Source organism: Carassius gibelio, chromosome A20 (assembly GCF_023724105.1).
Source record: "Carassius gibelio isolate Cgi1373 ecotype wild population from Czech Republic chromosome A20, carGib1.2-hapl.c, whole genome shotgun sequence".
Lineage (NCBI taxonomy): Eukaryota > Metazoa > Chordata > Actinopteri > Cypriniformes > Cyprinidae > Carassius > Carassius gibelio.
In genome coordinates this window covers 16,517,856-16,540,595 of record NC_068390.1, presented here as the reverse complement: position 1 = coordinate 16,540,595, position 22,740 = coordinate 16,517,856, and the positions used below count along the sequence as shown (strand labels likewise).

At 37.8% G+C, this 22,740-nt stretch overlaps 2 long non-coding RNA genes across 3 annotated transcripts; one reads left to right on the top strand and one right to left on the bottom strand.

Annotated features, from left to right (window-relative positions):
- The first annotated feature begins 8,864 nt into the window (after positions 1-8,864).
- LOC127939038 (uncharacterized) lies at positions 8,865-11,833 on the top strand. Its single transcript, XR_008148871.1, has 4 exons — positions 8,865-9,087; positions 9,392-9,736; positions 9,921-10,033; positions 10,990-11,833. It is a non-coding gene; the product is annotated as an uncharacterized LOC127939038 (long non-coding RNA).
- Positions 11,834-13,039: 1,206 nt separating this feature from the next.
- On the bottom strand, positions 13,040-18,340 carry LOC127939037 (uncharacterized). 2 transcript variants are annotated; one of them, XR_008148870.1, is made up of 9 exons: positions 18,232-18,338; positions 18,085-18,137; positions 17,285-17,621; positions 16,988-17,100; positions 15,613-15,721; positions 15,378-15,467; positions 15,200-15,263; positions 14,663-14,900; positions 13,040-14,595 (listed from the first exon to the last, which is right to left on the bottom strand). It is a non-coding gene; the product is annotated as an uncharacterized LOC127939037 (long non-coding RNA). The 2 variants fall into 2 exon arrangements; XR_008148869.1 differs by having other exon boundaries at positions 18,085-18,340.
- Between the last annotated feature and the right edge of the window lie 4,400 nt (positions 18,341-22,740).

The window sequence follows — 22,740 nt, the reverse complement described above, 5'->3', positions numbered from 1 at the left end:
AGGCCATGCGCTTGTACACAAAACATGGGTCTGTCATGATCCTGCCTCAAGACTAGGAAAAATCAAGGACACGAGGGCAGAATCATGACAGAACCCCTCCCTTAAGGAGCGGCTTCCAGACGCTCCTCAAGGGAACATCAAACACGGGACACGACTGACATGACAGACTGGGACACTGACACAAACCAACAAGACATGACAAATAATAACAAAGGCAGACATGAATACACGACGGCAGGGTTAGGGTGACAAATCAAAAAAAACAAACAGGGAAGGGGAGGAGGCGGGACCACAAAGTTCATGGGGGACAGACCAGGGTGAGTGGGTGGGGCAGGAGTTTTAGGAGGACAGGACGAAGGCTGACGACGGGGGGTACGGGCAGGTCTGGGTGGTGAGGGGCGGGGAGGGGTCTCGGGACAACTGACAGGGGACATGATAGGAGCAGACAAGGGACGCGGGGCAACACTTACGGGACGCGGGGAGACGACAGCTGGACACGGGGGGACAACATCTACTGGACACGGGACATCTACGGGACACGGGGCCACATCAACAGGATACATGACTTCATCAGCAGGACACGGGGCAACACTCACGGGACACGGGGAGACGACATCTACGGGACACGGGGAGACGACATCAGGACACTCGGGATTTCTGGGGACAGGGTCTGAGGACAAGACAGGACTGACGGGGACTTCTAGGATACGGACAAGACTAGACAAATAATCAGAAAAGGCTTTAGCCGCTAAGACAATTGGCATCTCCTTACGAGATGAGATACACTGAACTAAAGTCTTTGCTGCAGAGTCGGCCGCGGCACTCTCCTGCGCTCTCACGACTGCCGACTTGCATACTGCCCTCTTCTTTGCCGGCTCGGGCACGCCAGCGCTCACCGCTGCTGGCTCGGACACGCTCACCGCTGCTGGCTCGGGCACGCCAGCGCTCACCGCTGCTGGCACGGGCACGCCAGCTCTCTCCGCTGCTGGCTCGGGCACGCTCACCGCTGCTGGGTCGGGCACGCCAGCGCTCTCCGCTGCTGGCACGGGAGGAGACAGGGTCACAGGACCGGCAGGCCCCCTCTTCCTCCTCTTCCTCCTTGGGCGCGGTGCAGAGGCCACAGCTGGGTCAGAGGCGGGTTGGGGGAGTTTGGTCTCGGGCAGGGCAGTCTCGGACGCCGAAGACTCAGAAGTTGACTCCCATGAAAACCGTCTCCCTCGTTTCATGGGGAGACTGCTGGCTGAGGAGGGCACCTCAGGACTCTGGGGGGGGCTTGCCTGACCCCCCAGGGTTGCCACGGCCAGGACACGACCCTCCGGGATCGCCGGCAGCTGGGTAGGTGGGGACCTCTGGGGCTCCTCCTCTCGCCCGCTCGCTCCGGAACGACCTCCCCTGGTCCCCCGGAACACCACAAGGCGAGAGCCCTCAAAACAATCTCGCTGGCTGGCTGATGCCATCCAGCATTGCCTCCTGTCTGCTGAGTTCCTTGGTGGTCGGTTCATTCTGTCAGGGTTTGGTAAGGGAGGAACTCAAGTGCAGACTGGGATCTCAAAACAAAGGGTTTATTAAATACAAAAAGGGGAAAACAAAACCCACGAGGGGGAAAACACGGAGCAAGGTAAAGACTAAATAACAAAAACAGGACTGGACTGACAAGATAAACAAGGACTCTAAATACTAACTATAAACAAACACTCACGGTAATACAAACACTTCTTAAGGAACAATCACAGAGTGGAACAATCACAATCACAGGTACAATGAACCGACGCAAGACAGAGCACACTAGGAGATCTAAATAGGGGGAACAATCAAGACACGACAGGTGTAACAGATAGGACAATCAAGACACGACTAGGTTAACAAGGGGGGCGGGGCAAGGGAACGAGACAACACAAGCACATGGCCCAAAGACAAGGCCATGCGCTTGTACACAAAACATGGGTCTGTCATGATCCTGCCTCAAGACTAGGAAAAATCAAGGACACGAGGGCAGAATCATGACAGAGTGTGTTTTAAAGATGTTTCTTTTCAGAAAGTCTTCAAAGTCAAAAGTGCCCACTGTTGAAGAAACATTAGAATAGTTTGTAGAAATTGTTGCCTCATTTGTGTATAAATGTTGCTATCTCTGATTGAAGAGATGTAATGTGTGTGTGTTTGTGTGTGTGGTATTCACTACGTTATGCAGGTATAGTACGTAATACCAGTAAATTTAGACATTGTTGGGATATTTTTTAGGTACCCATGAGGAAACAAGCTTATAAATCATGCAGAATGAAGTGTTTCGTGGATCCACAAATGCAGAAATCTTTGCATAATGGGTAGAGTGGGTAAGGGAATAGAAAATACAGTTTATACATTGTAAAAACAATTGTCACCATAATTATAATGAATACCTGTGTCTACGTGTGTGTGTGTGTGTGTGTGCGTGTGTGTGTGTGTGTGTGTGTTTGAAAGAAACCATAAAGCAAACACAGTTATCTGCCAAGGCTGTCAAGGACTGCTGCAGACCACCCCTTGAGAGACAGACTGAGGTCTCAGTCACAGAGACACATTGGTGTGATCCCACCGATTAGAGGAAGTCATTTTATAACTACTCAGTGTTTTTGACAATCACCAAATAGCAAAGTAAGGTAAGGTCATCCGAGGGCTACAGAAGCAGCCAAACTATTAAATAATCAAAGCAGTTAGTATCAAGATAACATCGTTAGTCATTATCCCTTGTCCTATTCCATTCAGTTGTTATTCTTATTTAACAGATTTATTCAAGTAGATAAGAAAAACCTCCACAAGTTTCCCCAACTTGACATTTGTAAATCCACATATACATAATAATAAAAATAATCAAATACTTCTGGCAAAAAAAAAATAAAAATGTTTGGATTTGAAAAATTATTTGAAACCATGTTAGATATGAAAATGATATTTCACACTTTATGGGGTTTAGTTTGATGTTGAATCTATTGATGAAAGTGTATTCTATATCTAATCCAATTCATAATTTAATGCTTTGTTTTTCCCCAAAAAATATGTAAACCCTCAGGGGAGCTTTATATAAAGAACTACATTCAATATCACAACCCAGTTATTTCTTAAAGGGGGGGTGAAATGCTATTTCATGCATACTGAGTTTTTTCTACTGTTAAAGAGTTGGATTCCCATGCTAAACATGGACAAAGTTTCAAAAATTAAGTTGTACGTTTGAAGGAGTATTTTTGTTCCAAAAATACCTCTTCCGGTTTGTCACAAGTTTCGGAAAGTTTTTTTTTCGAGTATGGCTCTGTGTGACGTTAGATGGAGCGGAATTTCCTTATATGGGTCCTAAGGGCACTTCTTCCGGAAGAGCGCGCGTTCCTGTATAGCACAGCACTGAGAGCACAACAGACTTCACTGATCAGAGCGAGAGCGAATTGTCACAAAAGGAGTGTGTTTTTGGTTGCCAGGGCAAGACAACCCTGCACAGATTACCAAAAACAAAAAAAAGAATGGATGGAGTTTATTTTTACAGAGCATCAACAGAGTTGTGCAAGTGTTTTTGTTTGTTCTCTGCATTTCGAAGATGCTTGTTTTACAAACAAGGCCCAGTTTGACTCCGGATATGCATATCGTTTATTTCTTAAGGATAATGCAGTCCCAACGAAAAAGGGTCACGATCGTGTGTTGGAACCGCAGGCGGTGAGTAAAACTGCTTCAAATATCTCTGTGTTGTTAACTTAGCTATCGGCGCGTAAGCACACCAAGTAAACAACATGCGATGTTGTCATCAAACTGCACTTTCCACATGTACAGCTTACACACACCGCACGTGCGAGCGCATGAGGATTAGGATCCGCTTTGACTTGGATAACTCATTAAATCCATGAAATGAAAGAGAAATGGAGTTGGTGTCCCACACATTTAATGGCTGCTACACGGCATCGCGCTCTTCTCAAACATGAGAGATTAACTCTTTCTTGGTGTTACAAATTAATTAAAGACAAAATAATAACAAGGCGGCAGAGCGAACTTATCATCCATAGTGGTTCTCACGTAGTCCTTCTCTTAAAGACTGAACACTTATAACTGACTGATCATTTACATTTCAGCCTCGGGATCTGATTCTGGATCATAAATAAATGGCTGAATCTGACTGTAAGCCATGGTTTGTTTTGGATGATGGTTTTTTTCCCTCACGGTAATGTCACAGCTTCCAAACGCTCTCAACGCAAAAGCCTACTCGCGCTCGTGATTCTTTAGCTCCGCCCACACGTCACGCCTCCAGGCCTTCTTGTTTTTCCGGGAAAAAACGCTACAGACTATCTTTCTCTTATAAATATAATAAAACTAAAGACTTTTTGGAGTTATGAAGGATGCAGTGCTACTCTATAGGTACTCAAGATTAACAGGAGATTGAGTGAAAACGAGCATTTCACCCCCCCTTTAAGTAATTTTATTTTTTTTTAAAACCTACTGACTGGTTGAAAAACACAATTTCTCATTAAATCCTTTAGTCTTTCTAAATCAAACTCAGATGCCTCATTAACTAAAGCATAATCTAATCTACCCCCATACACTAGAAATTATGCTTAAAAAAGTGTTGTTATTATGGCAGTACAGGTAGTAAATAAAAAGGAAAGGAAGAAAGAGAAACCCTTTCCCAAAGTGTAAAGTGTCAAGTTTATGTTGCAGAAAATGTTTCCATAACATAGCAAAAACTTGTGGGAATGGAGTTTAGCTGGGTAGCTTAAGCTCAGTCTAAAGTAAACCAAGCAGCTGTGAAGCATGACAAAACCAGCTGTTGCACTGTCGGCACAGTTATTAGGCTGTCCTGTATTTCATATAACCTTCACATTCATCTCAGCATGACTTTTTACTCTATGAATTTCAGGAGCATTTGAACTCGGGTCTAAAGGGAGCTATTTTGAATGCCAGTTAGAAACAGAGTCTCTAGAGTCTCTTACTACATGCTGTGTCAGCAGATTTAATGGGGTATTAAAGCTCTACATAAAGCACAACACACTAAAATGTCCCTAGACAGAAAGTTTCTCTGAAGTAGTCTTTCACTACACCCTTAATCGATGTGAGACGTTCAGTGAAGCATTATTTATATCATCAATTACTACTGTAGATTAGACAAGACTTATCAAGTGTGTTAACAGTGTCATGTCAGTCCCTTTTTATGATTTTAGTTGAGGCGATAACCATCATTAGTGCTAAATACTAGATGGTAATGTGTTTAATAGAGTCTTCTGTAAAAGCCCCCTTGAGAGAAAGTACATAGAGTCCATTTCCTAAGAGGAAAAAATGCATGAACTCAGCCAGCATTTTCTTTGACATACTTTACACCATTGCAAGTTTCTGGTCCTCGGAGATATCTATCAGTTATCTACTGTAACATCAAGGGAGTAAAATGTTTGCTGTTAACTGTGTCTTCTAAAAAGTAAAGTGTATTTTTTCAAAAGGAACCCTTTTTGAATTATAACAATATAATCATTCTGAATTAAGCATGTCTTTTCCTGTCAGAAACTTGTGAGATAAGTGTTTGCACATTTGGATATTTTGGCTAAAGCTTTGTTTTGCTATAGTAATTCTAAGGAGTAGCTAACCTAGTGAGTTGCCAAACTGCATACTGCCTACATAGGCAGCATCTTAATAAGTGACAGATTTTGAAAACACTCTATATAGCCAGCAAGTTTACATGACACACAAACAGCAACTCACTGTTAATTTAATTAGTTTTACATTAGCATGGTGCTATACAAACTGCAGTACTATAAATGTGTATTCGCACCATGTCAAAATGATCATAATTATTCTGAGATTCTGACTTCTAAAAAGCGTTCATGTCCTTGTAGAACTCATAATTACAACTTCAGAATTTTCTGATAGCTCCCACTTATACCACTTGACCGCTGCAACGGAATGCATCAAAATAGTGGCATTAGCAATAAAAAGAAGTTTTCATATTTCTGTTTTCCTATAATTTACTATTTTTCATGTCTTAAATCAAGGACAATCTGAAAAAAAAAGACATTCATTACAATGTATTACAGCTATCGCAAGGTCTAAAAACAAATGTCCTGTTAAATGAGCTCTGCTTATTAATAAGACATTTGCATTACTTGTTATATTGTGCTTCTGTCAATGGATTATTCAAATTAGACATATTTATTTTGGCATTAATAATGTTGCCATAGAAACGCATAAATCCATGAACAGCTCTGAGTAAAATGTTGCAGGTTTTCAGCTAGATATGGTAATTATGGGATGTAGTGAATGCATAACACCTGTTTAAAAAAAGCACACAAATATTGGTTAAAATACATTGTATATAAATAAGATCATATTTCATTATATGTATATATATATATATATATATATATATATATATATATATATATATATATATATATATATATATATATATATATATATATATATATATATATATATATATATATATATACACACACACACACACATACAGTGGGCATAGAGAGAGAGAGAGTAATCTAATAAGGTATCTTAAAATGCTGCCTCAAAAGGCAGCACACTATGTTTAGAACAGAACAAATGTACACATAGCCTTAATTATACAGCACTAGAGCACATCCTCTCCTCATCAGCTCTCTCTTTTTTTTTGACGTGCAGTTTGGAAATCAAAAGCTTTTAAGAAAAAAAAATAGATTTACACAATGATGGTGCAGGCAGTTGTCATGGTTACAGACTGAATGTTAGAAGTAAAGTGTGGGAGACCTTACTGGTAGTTTTGCTGTGTGGGTTGAGACATTGCTTCCTGTGAAGCAATCAGATGTGGAAGCTCTACATTGGGTCTGTAGCCCCCTCACCTCAGTGTTCATGGCTACTGGAGCAGGAGACGCTCAGAGTCCAAAGTCAGTCAATGCATGTCAATATCATTGAGAGTTTGTGTTTGTGGATATCACAGGAGTGATACACATGTAAGGGTCCCAAATCATTTCCAGAACTCTCTCCTGGGGTAAGCAGAAGCGCTTCACTTTAATGAAATTACACGCGGAATTAGAGCTTGAATCAGGAAGCTTTGGGCAAGAGGGGGGCTCAGGCCCCCCAGCATCCTCTGGAAGCAGCGGATTACTGCTCAGGAGAGACTAGGACTCTCTGTGGCAACCACTGGGGATGGGCTAGAGTTGGGAGACGCTTATCAACTTGAAATGGCTATATCAAGCAGGAATGGGAAGTCTATGATGTTAAAGTCCCATTGAAGACTGAGAAGCATGAATATTCATTTCAGGCGCTACTCTCATCTCCTTCGCATGACATTGCTCTCATGTTATCTCATAACTTTCTTTCACTCTTTTTCTCTGCTAGTTTTTGTAAAGTCATATCCTCTCTTTCCCAGGCTTCCTATGCAATGTTTTTTTTTTAAGTGTTAGCCACGTTCTTTCTGTTTGTGCATGAGCAAAGTGGGTTTCTAAAAATGTCCTAAATTGCGCTCTTGTTTTCGAGAGGAGAAACTAAAAAAAAAAAAACAGAAACTGAAACAGTGGAACAGCCTTTCACAAGTCCTCCTTGGAGGTTTGTACTTCGGAAGTCATTACACTATGATGGGCATTCAAGTGATTTTGGCTGGAAGAAATAGATGCACTGGGCAATTTATGTGTTTTTCTCACTTTTTCACTCACTGGCAAACACAATAAGCTTTTAGTGCGAGTGCAACTAAATGAAGAGCAAACGATGCATGTTAGGTGTGGATCTGATGCTTTATCAATGCTTCCACAGAGAATGATGGGAAATCACAAACTTACTAAATGAACATTATTTTCTGGCAAGCTTTATCACTGTTACTCCAACAGTACATGAAACGAGTCAATTATACTGATGACAATCCCAAATACAACATATTTATAATAAATACTTTTAAAGAGTGGATTTAAAATAAATCTTATTTTCCCAATTACAATTTTATGGTAGTATCATGTACTGTGTTTTCAGCAGTGTACAAAATCCCTGATCCTTATTCTCTGAAACATTTTATTTTGCAGAATGGGCACACTGTCCATAGGTCTATAATAATTTAACTTTCTGAATGTGTGGGAGAAAAACATTGTAAATGTGTAGAAAATAGGCACTTACATCCAGTCATCTGTTTTTTGATTGATATTTTTTATCATACGAATATATATATATATATATATATATATATATATATATATATATATATATATATATATATATATATATATATATTCGTATACTGTATATCTTATGATGTGCCAACCAGGAAATAATTATGTTAATTCTGAATTTATAAATGTTAATCTGAATATATAAACTTAAATGTGAATGTACATTTATAACCACAAATATATAGAAGTAAATCTAAATATACTAATGTTAATCTGAATGTATAGATATATGTCTTAATGTATAAATGTACATCTTAATTCAATTCAATTTTATTTGTGTAGCGCTTTCTACAATACAATTTGTTGCAAAGCAACTTTACATAAAATTAAGTTTCTATAATATTTAGTAGTAGCTTATCAGTGGTGACTCATCCTTAATGCACATACTGTATGGCAGAAATTTATGGAAAAATCTATTAAAGATGTAATCAAACAGACGACGAACACTTTTAACAGCAATTATTATGATGCAATAAAACTTATAGCAAAATTTGGTAGTTCTGTATGTTGTTTCAGTGTTGGAATCATCTGAGGTTCTCTGAGGGGTTGGCATCATCTCTTCTCAGGTGTTCTGGATCCAGACTGAAGCTTGTATAAATCTGGGATGTCAATCCCTTGGCAAAAACAGAGAAACAAATAGAGACATAATTGTCATACTGTTCCAACCAAGTAAAATTAATTTGTTTAACCCAAGCTAAAGATAAATAATGTGCATTTTATCGAGACTGTCCTCCTCTTAAAAACGACCACATAGGTCGTTTGTGCAAGCAGCATATTACGACCTATTATTACGTTTTAAAATCAAGCGCCCTCTAGCGGCCGTATTACGACAGTCTCGTTTGTCGGGTGTGTCGTCATCAAATGACCTTTGACTGTCGTTACCATCGTTACCACCCAAAAAAAGGAGGCGTGACCCAACATCTTACCATGCGTTGTTGTCCAGGTTTGTAAACAATTTTATTTTATGGTTTATTTTTTAAGGTACTGTTCTGATTGTCTGCAATTAATGTCAAAGTAAGTGCAGTTTGACGTTTTCTTTACAAATATGTTGTGAATGCCAGTGAACGAATGTGTGGCAATCGCAACGAATCTGAAATGACCAGTGACCACAACAATTACCATATTTTTTTTTTACCATGATAACTGTTTTACTGTGGTATTTGTAGTTAAAAATCATTAACCACAATGCCATGCCTTTAATACCTTTTTGTAATGTAATTGTGATTCAGTGTTTTTTTTTTTTTCAGTTTTGCAGTTTCTTCATATCACATACATCTCCAGCTCCTACAACAACATTCAGTGTCCAGCAGCTCTTTATGATGCTCTCTCTCTCTCTCTCTCTCTCTCTCTCTCTTTCTCTCTCACTCTCTCTCTCTCTCTCTCTCTCTCTCATTTTCGTTTCCTATTTTTCTGAACTGTAATTCATAAATAAGTCACACATATTTTTCTTTCTTTCTCTTGTTCATCATGGCATATTTTCACAGCTCAGAATCAGATTTTGATCAGTTCTTGTATTAACAGGGAACTTGTACTCGAAGCTCAACTCGAAGAAGTTTCCAGTGAAGATGAAGTCCTTCAAAGGTTCGACACAGGTAATGTTGAAGATATGTAGTTATAACTGATTTACTTTAATTAATTTATCCTTACTTTATGTTAATAACCTTCCTTATAGTCCTTCCTTTCAAATATTTTGTTCACAGATCATTTCTAACACACTGTCTAAACATGTATGTATTAAAACAACAACAACAACTTGTTACTTTTTCTTTATTCCAGCTGAAAAGGAAGACCATGGGCCTGTCAAACCTTGTTTGTGGAGAGGGATGAATTTGACCATCTTGTGTGTTTACGGAGAAGACCAAAAGCTGCTAAGGCAGATATTTCCAGAGGTACGTCTGTGTTGATCTGAGCACCTCGACAGAACTTTACTGCAGTTACATTTTGCACCGAATTTTATGTTTTTTACTTTTTTAAATACCTCACGACCCCATCAGTACAAACCCTGTGCTATGTCAAAGTATTAATAATTCAAACAATTTCAGCAAATTCATATGATATTGTACAAGCGTACTCTCCAGCTTTTCCTCCTGCTGTCATTGACCATCGCCTCAGCTCTCATGCAGACTGTGTCAGGAAATGCTGTGTAACTTGTCATGTGACACAAAAGGGGCCGGTTGCGTAAACATAGCTATTATGTTAAGACTGTGACCAACTAGCAGTTAACCAAGAGATAATCATATTTCTTAGTAAAATTGGACCAATCTATGTTTTTGTAACTGACTTTAAACAATTATGACAAGTCTAGAGTAAATCAAATTATATGGCTAACTTTTTTAAAGATTAGTTTAAGCAGTTTATGCAACCGGCCCCAGGTCTTTAATTTATTTGACCAAATTAGATAATTTAAAGGTGTTTACAACAAGAACAATAACTATAATGACTATTTTAGCATCGCTACCAACAAATTATAAAGTTCTGTTTATTATTATACACGCTGCAGTTATTTTGTCTTTAACCACTAGCCCGTTGCTAGGGGGAAGTCGTGGCTTAGTGCTTAGAAAGTTTGACTCTTAACCATAAAGTTGTGGGTTTGAGTCTCGGCCCGGCAATACGACTTTTTTTGCGCTGCCCCCAACTGCTCACCGGGCACCGTAACATAAATGATCCCCACTGCTCCGTGTGTGTGTGTTCACTGCTGTGTGTGTGCACTTTGGATGGGTTAAATGCAGAACAAGAATTCTAAGTATGGGTCACCATACTTGGCTGTATGTCACGTCACTTTCATTTGTTGTCAATGTTTTAATTATTCATCATGTTATAAATTCAATTTTTTCCTGTCTTGCAGGATTTCTGACAGATTACTGAGTCCTTCTCCATCAGCTCTCCACAATAGCAGCCCTTCCAAAAGCATCCACATCACTCTCTCTTGTGTGGCACATCTGCTCTCAGTCGTTAGCATGTCTACTTGTATTATTTCTCCTCTAGTCAACACTCCCATCTCTACTGTGAACACTCCTGTCACTATCACCATCCCACCTACTGTATTCTATATGCCATATATATATATATATATATATATATATACATATGTGTGTGTTTGTTTGTGTGTGTGACCTTTAAGGTCATTTAATGATAGAAATGCATTTTCCAGCTGAAAATGATTTATAAAATATAATTATTAATAACCGTTTTAGTTTGTCTTGCATATGTTCACAACAGAAGCGATCAGTGATTACAGGAGATTAAGAGGTAATCATGTGAAATATTAGTCTTAACAATATTTTTCTAATTAGTTAATCACTTTTAAATGAAAGAAAAGAATATGATTTCAGCTGGTGCCTTGCAACTCCTGGTTTGTAAAAATATTATTTGGCATTTTATAAACTTCTCTGCAAACAAATTGACAATTTTTATTTATTTATTCATTTTTTTTATTTTATATATATATTTTTATATTAGCCAATTTAGTTTTAAAGGGATTTTCTATTACATAATTCTGTCTGTACCTATTAGTTACTTTATCAATCAGTAATTTTTAAAAGTTGTTATATTTCACAATAATATATTATTTTTTTGTTTTTATTTCTTCATAGTGACAAACTAGAGAGAAAGAATGGTGTTATTTGCATTGTTTGTCTGAAAAGTTTGACATATCAATAAACACTGATATGGAAATTACTAAAAAAAAATTATCCCTGTGTTTTTTAAATTGTATTTATTTATTTATTTTTATTATTATTTTCCTTTTTTTCTGTAGTTTAACTGGTAGAGCTAAAAATTGCAAGATTGTAAATACATCTCCAAAAAACACACAAGTGATTAAATGTATACATTTAATACACTATAAATATATAAATATAATATTATTTTTTCATACAGTATATGCAAAAATGTTGAGCTTAAATATTGTACATTAATATTAGGGTAAAGAATGTGTATAATCGCAAATATGAGGCCCTTGTTTGAAAATAAATAACTGTAATCAACAAATCTATTGCTGAATCAGGTTTACCCCACAATGCAAATCCGTCATTTTAGTTTTATATTTAGTGGGTGAAAATAAATTCACCACAAGAACCCGGAAAAGCCTGTCATGAATGGCCGTATATGGACAAGTAAGGGTGTCGCTTCTGCTCAACTGGATTTTCATTGGCTTTGAAATCCACTTGGCACTCGAGGACTCGCTGTGACTGGACTTTCTTTTAGCCCAAATTAAAAAACGTTTAATGTTGCAAAGTAAATTTTGCTGTAATTATTACGTCAATAGTACCTTCAGTTAACAATGGTGCATTGCTATATTTTGTGAAATTACCTCTTTACCGAGATCCTAACCTTAAACCTGAACATAACTTAATTGAACTACAAAAAACAGCGCCATGACTTTCACTTTCCATCGATAGAATGGCTAAGGCTTATGGGCAATGTAGTTTAAAATGTTTAATAATGAAATTGTGAAAAATACTTCTTTTTTTAAACAAAGGGATATCTAAGCATGTTTATTGTGCAAAGTTATATGACATATGTGAGAGGCAGGCTGACATTTTTTATTTTACTAAGAGTACTTTTATAAACACATGTATAGCACTTTTCTATGAATGTTTGAAAGCTGTGCCAAACATTATTTAGTAAACATAGCATAATGAGTTGTCCTACCAATTTTCTTTTTGAAACTATAATCAGATTTTGATTTACAGCCATTTGGAATGTTAATTGTTTTGCTCTTCAAGGGGACTCTACTGGGCCCCTGGGGATGGAAGGGCAGGAAAAAAATGCACAGCTCTATTCTCATCATTGGCAACAAACTGTTGAGACACATTTTGTAGGTTGTCTTTTCAAAAGCATACCATTATGTAAGTTGGAAGTCATAGTTATCTTAGAATTAAGACACCAGAAAATCAACATAAGTGCCCATTTGGAAAGAGCTCAATTTATTTCATAAGATCAAGAGCAATAATACAGTGCTAATAGTAAACAAAGACAACAAATACATATTCTGACATTTCATCAGACAAGGCCAATGTGTCATTCAGTAAGACAATGTGTGACAGTGTGCAGTTTATGGTTCCATACAATTCATGCAATTTAAAGAATCATAATATAAAATACCTAATTCATAAATCTCTGTAAAGAATGTCTCATCTTTGTCCTGCTCAGGAGCTAGACATCAGTAATGTGCATGAACATCTTCATTATAATACAGAACAGGATTCATGTTGATCTTTCCTTGATTCATCACCTTCAGTTGTGCATGAAGTCCATGCAGTCTCTTCTAATGCAGCTCTTCATCTAACTGAATTTCATTAATATTACTAAATGTTCATGTCTTCATCAAAACAACCATGGTGATTATATGTGTTGTTTACAAAATTAAATGGTGTATCTACCAAAAAACCATCTCTAGTACAGAATATTCACCATACTTGATTATCCAACACCATACGCAATATTTTACTAGGATGCAGCATAAAGACAGATAAAGAAGCATATTAAGACAAATTATATTCAAGTGAAATAAAAATGGGTTACATTAAAACCATTTTATTTTAATCAGATGAAGAAACCCAGATGAAGGCATGGTGAAATGTCTTGAGCACCAAAGAATCACATCCAGTTTCCTTCTCATCATCAGAGCTCTCCTGGTTTTCTTCAAATCCATGTCTCTATCATGATCTTCTTCAATGTCATAAACAATTTGCAATTGTTATCCAGCACAACAATACAACTGATGAACAAGTCATGTGACCAATTCAAATCAAATCATTTTATTATCACAATACCATGAATGCAAGTATACAGGTGGTAAAATGCTTTTCTGCAAACTGCAGCATGACAAGTACTGAATATATTTGCAACACATATACAGTATCAAAAATATAAACCGTATACATAAGAGCTCAATACAGGTAGAAAATATAGTGCAATACTATACTATACAGAGAGAACAAAATGAAAACAATTAACAACAATCACTGTATACTGTAGATATACCTCTGCCCACTGCTCCGGGTGTGTGTTCACAGTGTGTGTGTGTTCACTGCTCTGTGTGTGTGCACTTCGGATGGGTTAAATGCAGAGCACAAATTCTGAGTATGGGTCACCATACTTGACTGTATGTCACGTCACTTTCACTTTCAGTACAGTATGAATTAGTGCAAACAGAATATCAGGTTGCAGAATAATAGTGAGTCAGAGTCCAGTCAGTGTAGCTGATAGAGTGCAGTGCACACAGTATGAGGCTGCTGGTGTGTGTATGTGTGTGTGTGTGTGTGTGTGGTGTTACTGGTACGAGTTCAGTTCAGTCTGATTGCCTGTTGAAGGAACTTGTTTTGCAGTCTGCTGGTGCTGGTTCTGTGATAATGTCTGTCTGATGGTGATGTTGAGAGCAATCCATGGCTCGTGTGGCTGGAGTCTCTGACGGTCCTCAACAAAAGAAAAACCTTGCGTAGATGTCCTGGAGAGACAAAATCATTGTGTCAATTATATATTATTATTATTTAGAATTGTTGTAATGGACATACCATTGATTCCTGTTGAAGGTTGTTGGAGGTATGGGCTCTCAGTTGTGAAGTTTCTTTTATGGCCGTAACATCTGTGCAGTCACACAGCTGTTTGGGAATTCAGTCTTCACAGTTTCAGGCTGCAGCGCTGCATTTGGTGACCATTGACTCCTCCATCTCTGGCCTCAGACCCGCTTCTCTTTAGTCTGGAGTGAAGACAAATGTTCTCAGTACCAGCTTTCCTTCTACTGCAGTCTTTCTGTACAAGTAGAAAATAATAAAAACACAGTCATAACAAATCAGTTATGTATTGAAAACTCATAGTACATATGAAGACTTCAGATGCAAAGGCATCTAAGTTCCACCTGAAGTTTTCTTCTAAAATTCTTCTTAGAAGAACATTTCATACAGAACTTAAAGGCTTTTGCATCTGAAGTCTTCATATACAACACATCTCGTTCTTCATTTCTCCATCAACTGACTTCATCCTCCTTCAAAAACTGTAAGTCCATAAGAAAAATAGTTTTGGTGAATACAGGTGCAGGTGTCAGTACTCACCATATTCAGTCATTTTCTGCCCAAATTCCAGAAATGATGCCCTGATGATTTGTTCATTCTAGGACTTATAAAAAGATGTATATGTGAAAAATGATAATTGCTGACTTGAATAGAGATCAACATCATATGCTGTACTAATGCATTGCTTGAATACAGACACATCAATGGGGATGAGCACCTTTTCACTCTTTTCTGTTTGGGCACAATAGAGCCATGTTCATTCCTCATCCCCAACAGGACTGATGTTCTTTGTGTTTTTGCTCTTCAGCTGTAAAACAAAAATATGTCTATTAACCCCATGTTTAATTACTATTGCTTATTACATATGAATTAAGACAGATATAATTAAGTAAATTCACCAAAAGATTCAGGTTAGAGGATTAAATGAATATTGATTACAATTTTCTACAAACCTTTCTTGGAGAGGGCTGATCATGACAGGAACTTGCTGAGCCACACTAGTAGACATTCAGTTGACAAACCTGAAAGAGGCCATCATGCAACCATCCGCTCTGTTTGTACCTTACAACAGAGCAAGAGAGAATGTGTGAGTGAGTGGAGAGTAGAGGTGCTCCGATCACGATCGGCCGATCGTTATGCGTATCTCCTCAGTAAAGCCGGTTTTCTAATCAGCGGTTAATTCCATCAGGTGCGTGATTTCACATAGAGCAGCTGTTACTACACAGAGCCGTTGTTAATAGAGAAGATGCGCAAATCACGTTAATTTTCAGGGTTTATTGGCCCATCTTCTCAGTTAACAACGGCTCTGTGTAGTAACAGCTGCTCTATGTGAAATCACGCACCTGATGGAATTAACCGCTGATTAGAAAACCGGCTTTACTGACGAAATGCGCATTAACGATCGGCCGATCGTGATCGGAGCACCCCTAGTGGAGAGAGTAAAGGACTAAGATGAAGACAAACAAGCAAAGAAAGGCAAAATCTTGCGTTTGAGTTTAACAAAATGAGAGGGAAGAAAGCTGTATCTTCAAGCTATATTATTCTCAATTATTTTCTACACTATAACATGCAGCAGGATTGTTGTAAGCAGTTTAAAGACCTCTTCATACCAAGGATGAGTCCATACTTAATGACACAGAGGAACAACATCAGTGGAATATATTTTCCAGCTGATGAACATTAAACAGCCAATCAAAATGCACATTTCAAAAGCTTGATCATTTAAAGTGGCAGACATCAACGTCGCTGCAGTGTGTATATTAATAAACATAACTTTATCATTGGTTGATGTTGGTGTGGATGCTAAAATAGTTATTGTAGTTACTATTCTTGGTGTGAACAGCCTTAAATGATCTAATTTGGCCAAATTAACTGAAGATCTGATGTGTCACATGACAAGTTACACAGCATTTCCTGACTTGCTTTTAAACAGACGTGTTCAATTAAAATCAACATGGAAATAAAGGCAGACTGTGAGGTGCGGACAGATATCATGTACTGTTAGAACTGGTTAAGACGGTGCTAATAAAGAATACAGTGGACTCAATATAAACTTTAGGATATAACGCTCTGACTACTTAAAATGGACACAGTCTGCATGAGAGCTGAGGCGATGGTCAATGACAGCAGGAGGAAAAGCTGGAGAGTACGCTTGTACAATATCATATGAATTTGCTGAAATTGTTTGAATTATTAATACTTTGACATAGCACTGGGTTTGTACTGATGGGGTCGTGAGGTATTTAAAAAAGTAAAAAACATAAAATTCGGTGCAAAATGTAACTGCAGTAAAGTTCTGTCGAGGTGCTCAGATCAACACAGACGTACCTCTGGAAATATCTGCCTTAGCAGCTTTTGGTCTTCTCCGTAAACACACAAGATGGTCAAATTCATCCCTCTCCACAAACAAGGTTTGACAGGCCCATGGTCTTCCTTTTCAGCTGGAATAAAGAAAAAGTAACAAGTTGTTGTTGTTGTTTTAATACATACATGTTTAGACAGTGTGTTAGAAATGATCTGTGAACAAAATATTTGAAAGGAAGGACTATAAGGAAGGTTATTAACATAAAGTAAGGATAAATTAATTAAAGTAAATCAGTTATAACTACATATCTTCAACATTACCTGTGTCGAACCTTTGAAGGACTTCATCTTCACTGGAAACTTCTTCGAGTTGAGCTTCGAGTACAAGTTCCCTGTTAATACAAGAACTGATCAAAATCTGATTCTGAGCTGTGAAAATATGCCATGATGAACAAGAGAAAGAAAGAAAAATATGTGTGACTTATTTATGAATTACAGTTCAGAAAAATAGGAAACGAAAATGAGAGAGAGAGAGAGAGAGAGAGTGAGAGAGAAAGAGAGAGAGAGAGAGAGAGAGAGAGAGCATCATAAAGAGCTGCTGGACACTGAATGTTGTTGTAGGAGCTGGAGATGTATGTGATATGAAGAAACTGCAAAACTGAAAAGAAAAAAAACACTGAATCACAATTACATTACAAAAAGGTATTAAAGGCATGGCAAATGTGTTACTTAACTAAAGAGTACACAATAAGCACAGTTACTGTGGTGAAAAGCATGGTAACGTGTTTATACTACAAATACCAAAGTAAAACTACAGTTATGACGGGATACATTGAGTTGTGGTTACTGAGGTTTTATAACACGTGACATGGTTCAGCGACATGTTACTATGGTAAAAACATGGTAAATGCGCGACTTTTACATGACCTCTTTCCACCACAGGCGAATTTCAAACGAATATCACAATGAAAACTAACTTTATAAAGCTGCAGATTTCGATTAAATGATTTGAACGTCAAACTGGTTTAATAGGACATACAGTGTCCAGTATCGATTTGAAAATAAAAACTCATATTATTCATAAACGATCGACTACTTTATGAGACGGGAGAAAACCTTACCTGTACATGTCTCGAAGTCATCTAAAATCCATATCATCAAAATCCACGAACATCTGGGAGAGTTTAAATCAAACAATTCAAAACGCAAATAGCAAACATGTTAAAATAAACCCACAATGCATTTAGGCGAAAGTTCATTTATCATACCTCCTGTTGCCAATAGGGGCGCTAATTTAGAGAACGCTCGTGTGGGTCGTATTTATGGATAGTGACAAACGACCCATACGGTCGTATGAGTTGGAGGACTTGTTGATTTTATCAGTTATAACTGCAAATGCTTGGCCAAAGAGATGTGTCCTTAATCTAGATTTATACAGAGAGAATGTGTCTGAACCTCGAACATTATCAGGAACACTATTCCAGAGTTTGGGAGGCAAATGTGAAAGAGCTCTACCTCCTTTAGTGGACTTTGCTATCCTAGGTACTACCAAAAGTCCAGAGTTTTGCAACCTTAGGGAGAATGATGGATTGTAGCATTGTAGAAGACTAGTTTGGTACACAGGAGCTAAACCAGGGTTCCTCAAATCTTACCCTGGAGGGCCAGTGCGCTGCAGAGTTTAGCTCCAACCCTGATCAAACTCACTTACCTATGATTTTTCTAATAATCCCCAAGATACTGATTAGCATGCTCAGGTGTGTTTGATTAGGGTTAGAGCTAAACTCTGCAGGAAAGTGGATCTCGTTGTCCATATTTGAGGATCCCTGAGCTAGAGTCCTGCAACAGGTCGGGTACCCGCATAAAAGTGGCTGAAATGGGTGGATTTGGGGTTGGATTGGGGTAATATAATCATATTTTCTTGACCTGGTAAAGACCCTAGCTGCTGTATTTTTGACTACCTCCAGCTTGTTTGTTGAAGAAGCAGGACAACCCCCTAGAAGTGCATTACAATAGTCCAGTCTAGAGGTCATGAATGCATGAACTAGCTTTCCTGCATCAGAAACCAGTAACATGTTTCATAGCTTGGCAATGTTTCTAAGATGGAAGAATATTGTTTTTGTAACATGGAAAATATGATTTTCAAAAGACAAGTTGCCGTCTAATATAACGCCCATATTTTTGACTGTGGAGGAAGTAACAAAACTAAAGTAATCCAAACTCAAAACTCTAGGGAAAACAGGACAAGCAGAGACAGACAGGAACACAACATCGACATTACATGTAGTGATAGAACCAACGAAAACTAACTGTATGGACTGGGGTTTTTAAACACAGGATAATCAAGGAGGAACAAGACACACCTGGAATCAAATTAACACAATCAACAGGAGACAGAATCTGGGTCACGGAGCTCATGGTGAGCAAAAACACACACAAAACATGGAATATAGTCTAACATGACTTCCATCTCCCAGATGACACATCCTTGCACCACACAACAAATTTGTAATCATAAAAATAATTTGTCTTCTTATCTATCACAGCAATAAAAATCAAAAGCAGCATTTCACGCTATACTGTACTTCAAAAGTTCTCTTCAACTATTTGGTCTAAATAAATTATTATCAGGACTGTGGGCTGTTTTCTAATCATCAGCCATGAGAGAAAGTAACACTTACTCTGGAAAAATATGTATACTGTTAGATGGCTTTGTCTTAAAAGAACCCTTTCCTCGGTACCACAGGCCATAGACACACTGATTTGATCAACTAAATCTCATCAGTATCCCCGCATGTTCTCTTCATATAAGAGAAAAAATGAGTGAAAGAGAGTGAGGAAGTGGCAAACAAAACCAACACACAAGCAGTTACCCTGTTGGTCAGTGCAATTCAAGCAGACTCTGGTGAGAAACTCCATTACTGATAATGGTCTGTGTTTGTGCCGGCTGTTGAAGAATCAGCATGGCTAATTGACCTTGCTGAGTCTCAGCAGGCAATGGGGTCCGTGTCAGCAGAGCAGGGAAGGACATTATCTGATTTCACACAGTTTGATGCAGTCAATGACACGCAGAATGACTGTTGTTCCTGTGAAATCATATGACAAATATTCATGGAATGAGGCCAAGAGAAATATACCAGAGAAAGCAGAATATATAAGCTATGCTTTTTGCGATCCAAATAGTGATTGTGTTGCATTCAGCATAGTTTTCAAACACACTGAATGTTTTCAGGTCTGCTATATCCAGATTTCAACAAATCTTTTTTTCATATTTGGACTTCTGGGACTTCTTATTACTCTGAGTACTCTGTGCTTTGCCTTGAAAGGTGTAAATTGATCTGTTGCCTTCAGGATTTGAGGTGAGAGTGATTGAAAGTACTGCAGATGAGTCACTTTCCAGATATAGCCGAGCAGTCTGTTCTCTGAATATTTCTCAGATGGAAAGATGTCATTTTCGGATAAACAATATTAAGGTAGAACCAATAACAGGCTGTGTCCATCCATTCTCTTAAAATCAGGTGAAATAAGGCAATTAACTTTGCGATTGGCTCAGCACAATACATTGTGCACTTTATATACTCTTTGTATTTCAACACATTCGCCTTGAGAAAAAAAAAATAATTTTAATGAACTAATTTTGCAGTTGCTCTTGCATAGATTTGAGAAGTTGAAATTGAGTACAGAGCAAAATGATCTGTGAACTAATAGAATAGCTTACATTAACGGTGTTTATTATTGCAAACCAGACTGTAAAATTTAAGAAAGAATGACTTTCCTTAATGGAATCTGTGATTAATATTTTTTTTTTTTTTTTGGTGAATTCTCCTTCAGTAAATATTCAGCTCTCACAGATGGTGGATAACTGATGCTACATTGGGATGGGCTTTGCAGCTGTTATCGACTCAGAAGCAGCAGGTTGCAAAGAGAAATGCTGCCAAGAAATATTACATTTTCTCCACTAATCTCATTCAAACTACCTGTCACGGTCAGTTGCATTGCTAGTGCTAAATTGATTACAGTTATTACTAATAAGAAGCATGTCTGATAAAAAAAAAGACCCAATATGGTGGGCTGTACATTCTCTGGGGTATTTTGATGATTGGATGAATGATAATGAATTGTCTTCACTTTGAGCTTAGTATAAAAATATCCAAACCCAAACTTAACACTACATACATTTTCAGCTAAACACGTAAATACTATTTTGCCAATGCAATCTGATATCAGTCTATCTGAATACTGAATTATTATTATTCTTATTATTTAATTTTTTTCCTCAAACTGCAATACAAGATATCAATGGTGTCAATACCAACCCTGCAACCCAAAGTCAAGTTGGGATGCCAGGAGGCCACAATAGGGCACTAGGAAGTCTGTGGGGGAAAACCAGACTGACAAAAGTATTGTGAAAAGCACTCTACATATTTGAACAAAATATTTGTCTTCAAGTTTATATAATCTAACAATATCTTGTATATTTAACTAAATGTATACACTGTCAATTAAAAAAATATATGTAAAAATATAGTAGACTATATAAAACCAAATCAATTTTAAACACAAATTGTCTTTAAAATATCATCCACTCTTTCTGTATAAATGCCTTTATTTTAGAAAGGGGGTTCCTAACAGTAAAATCATCATATTTTGGAGTTCCTGTCATCAAAAAAAGTTTGAAAACTCCTGCATAATAGTAAAATATTGTCACAAAACCTTCCTTGACAATCAGACACAGACATCCCTAATTGTCTTTCATCTGTGTTGAATTTCATTGCATTTGACGCATCCCCATCAGTCTTCACCAACCCTGCAACACACATCAGATTTCTAACCCAGACTCATTGAATAAGATTGAAAGACATGTGCCTGTGATGAAATTGCATTGCTTTTTACACATTTTGTGGCCCTTTCCAAGTATAATGTCCTGTGACCCTATAGCCTAAAGCTTACTGATAATGTTAATAATATAAAAAAAAACATTTACTAAACCACCCATGACATTTTAAATTCTATGTCTTTTATTAAGTGTTGTAACTTGATAATGAGTCTCAGAACTCGTATCTGAGTGCTCCACATCGCAAGTGCAATACTGTACCTTGTGAGCAACTGAGCACGTTTGCTGCATCAGAAAAACCAAGTTGAGGTGGTTATGTTATGGAAAACATCAAAATGTATTCGTTCACATATCATGCATTGTGGTAAAATGTTTTGTAGAATCATGCAAATTCTGCATTAATCAGCAACTGTAATCATAATTTGTGTGAAAAGCAATACAAGTTCTTGGAGTTTAACTGCTACTGGAGTTAATTTCAGCTGGAAACGGCAGTGAATTTTATGTTTATGAACATTTTGCCAAAATGTAGGAGGAGGCCCTTTTTTAATGAGCCTACGGTATGTTGCAATCATCAGGTAACTTGTAGTCATTGAGATCATACTTTGCCTATATTAAAAAGTGTTTTGTGCATCCTTGGCATCCTTGGGTCCATGGCATCAAAAAAGTTTGAAAACCCTTTCATTAAAGTATTATAACCCTGCAGTATTAGCTGTAAATCACTGATGTGTATGTCTCGTCTGTGCTTTATTTGTGCTGTTGTTAGCCTGGAGCAGGATCATACACCTAGCTCACTCTGTCAGAGCAGATCATGCCAGGTGCCCTTGCACCACACACCCTGTCGTAGCTGATGTACATTTTTACAGATTTCTGTAATGATCTATCATCCGGCTGCTGAAAGCTTCTCTTGACCCACCCCCTCACTGCCAGCACACTCCTGCACTCTGAT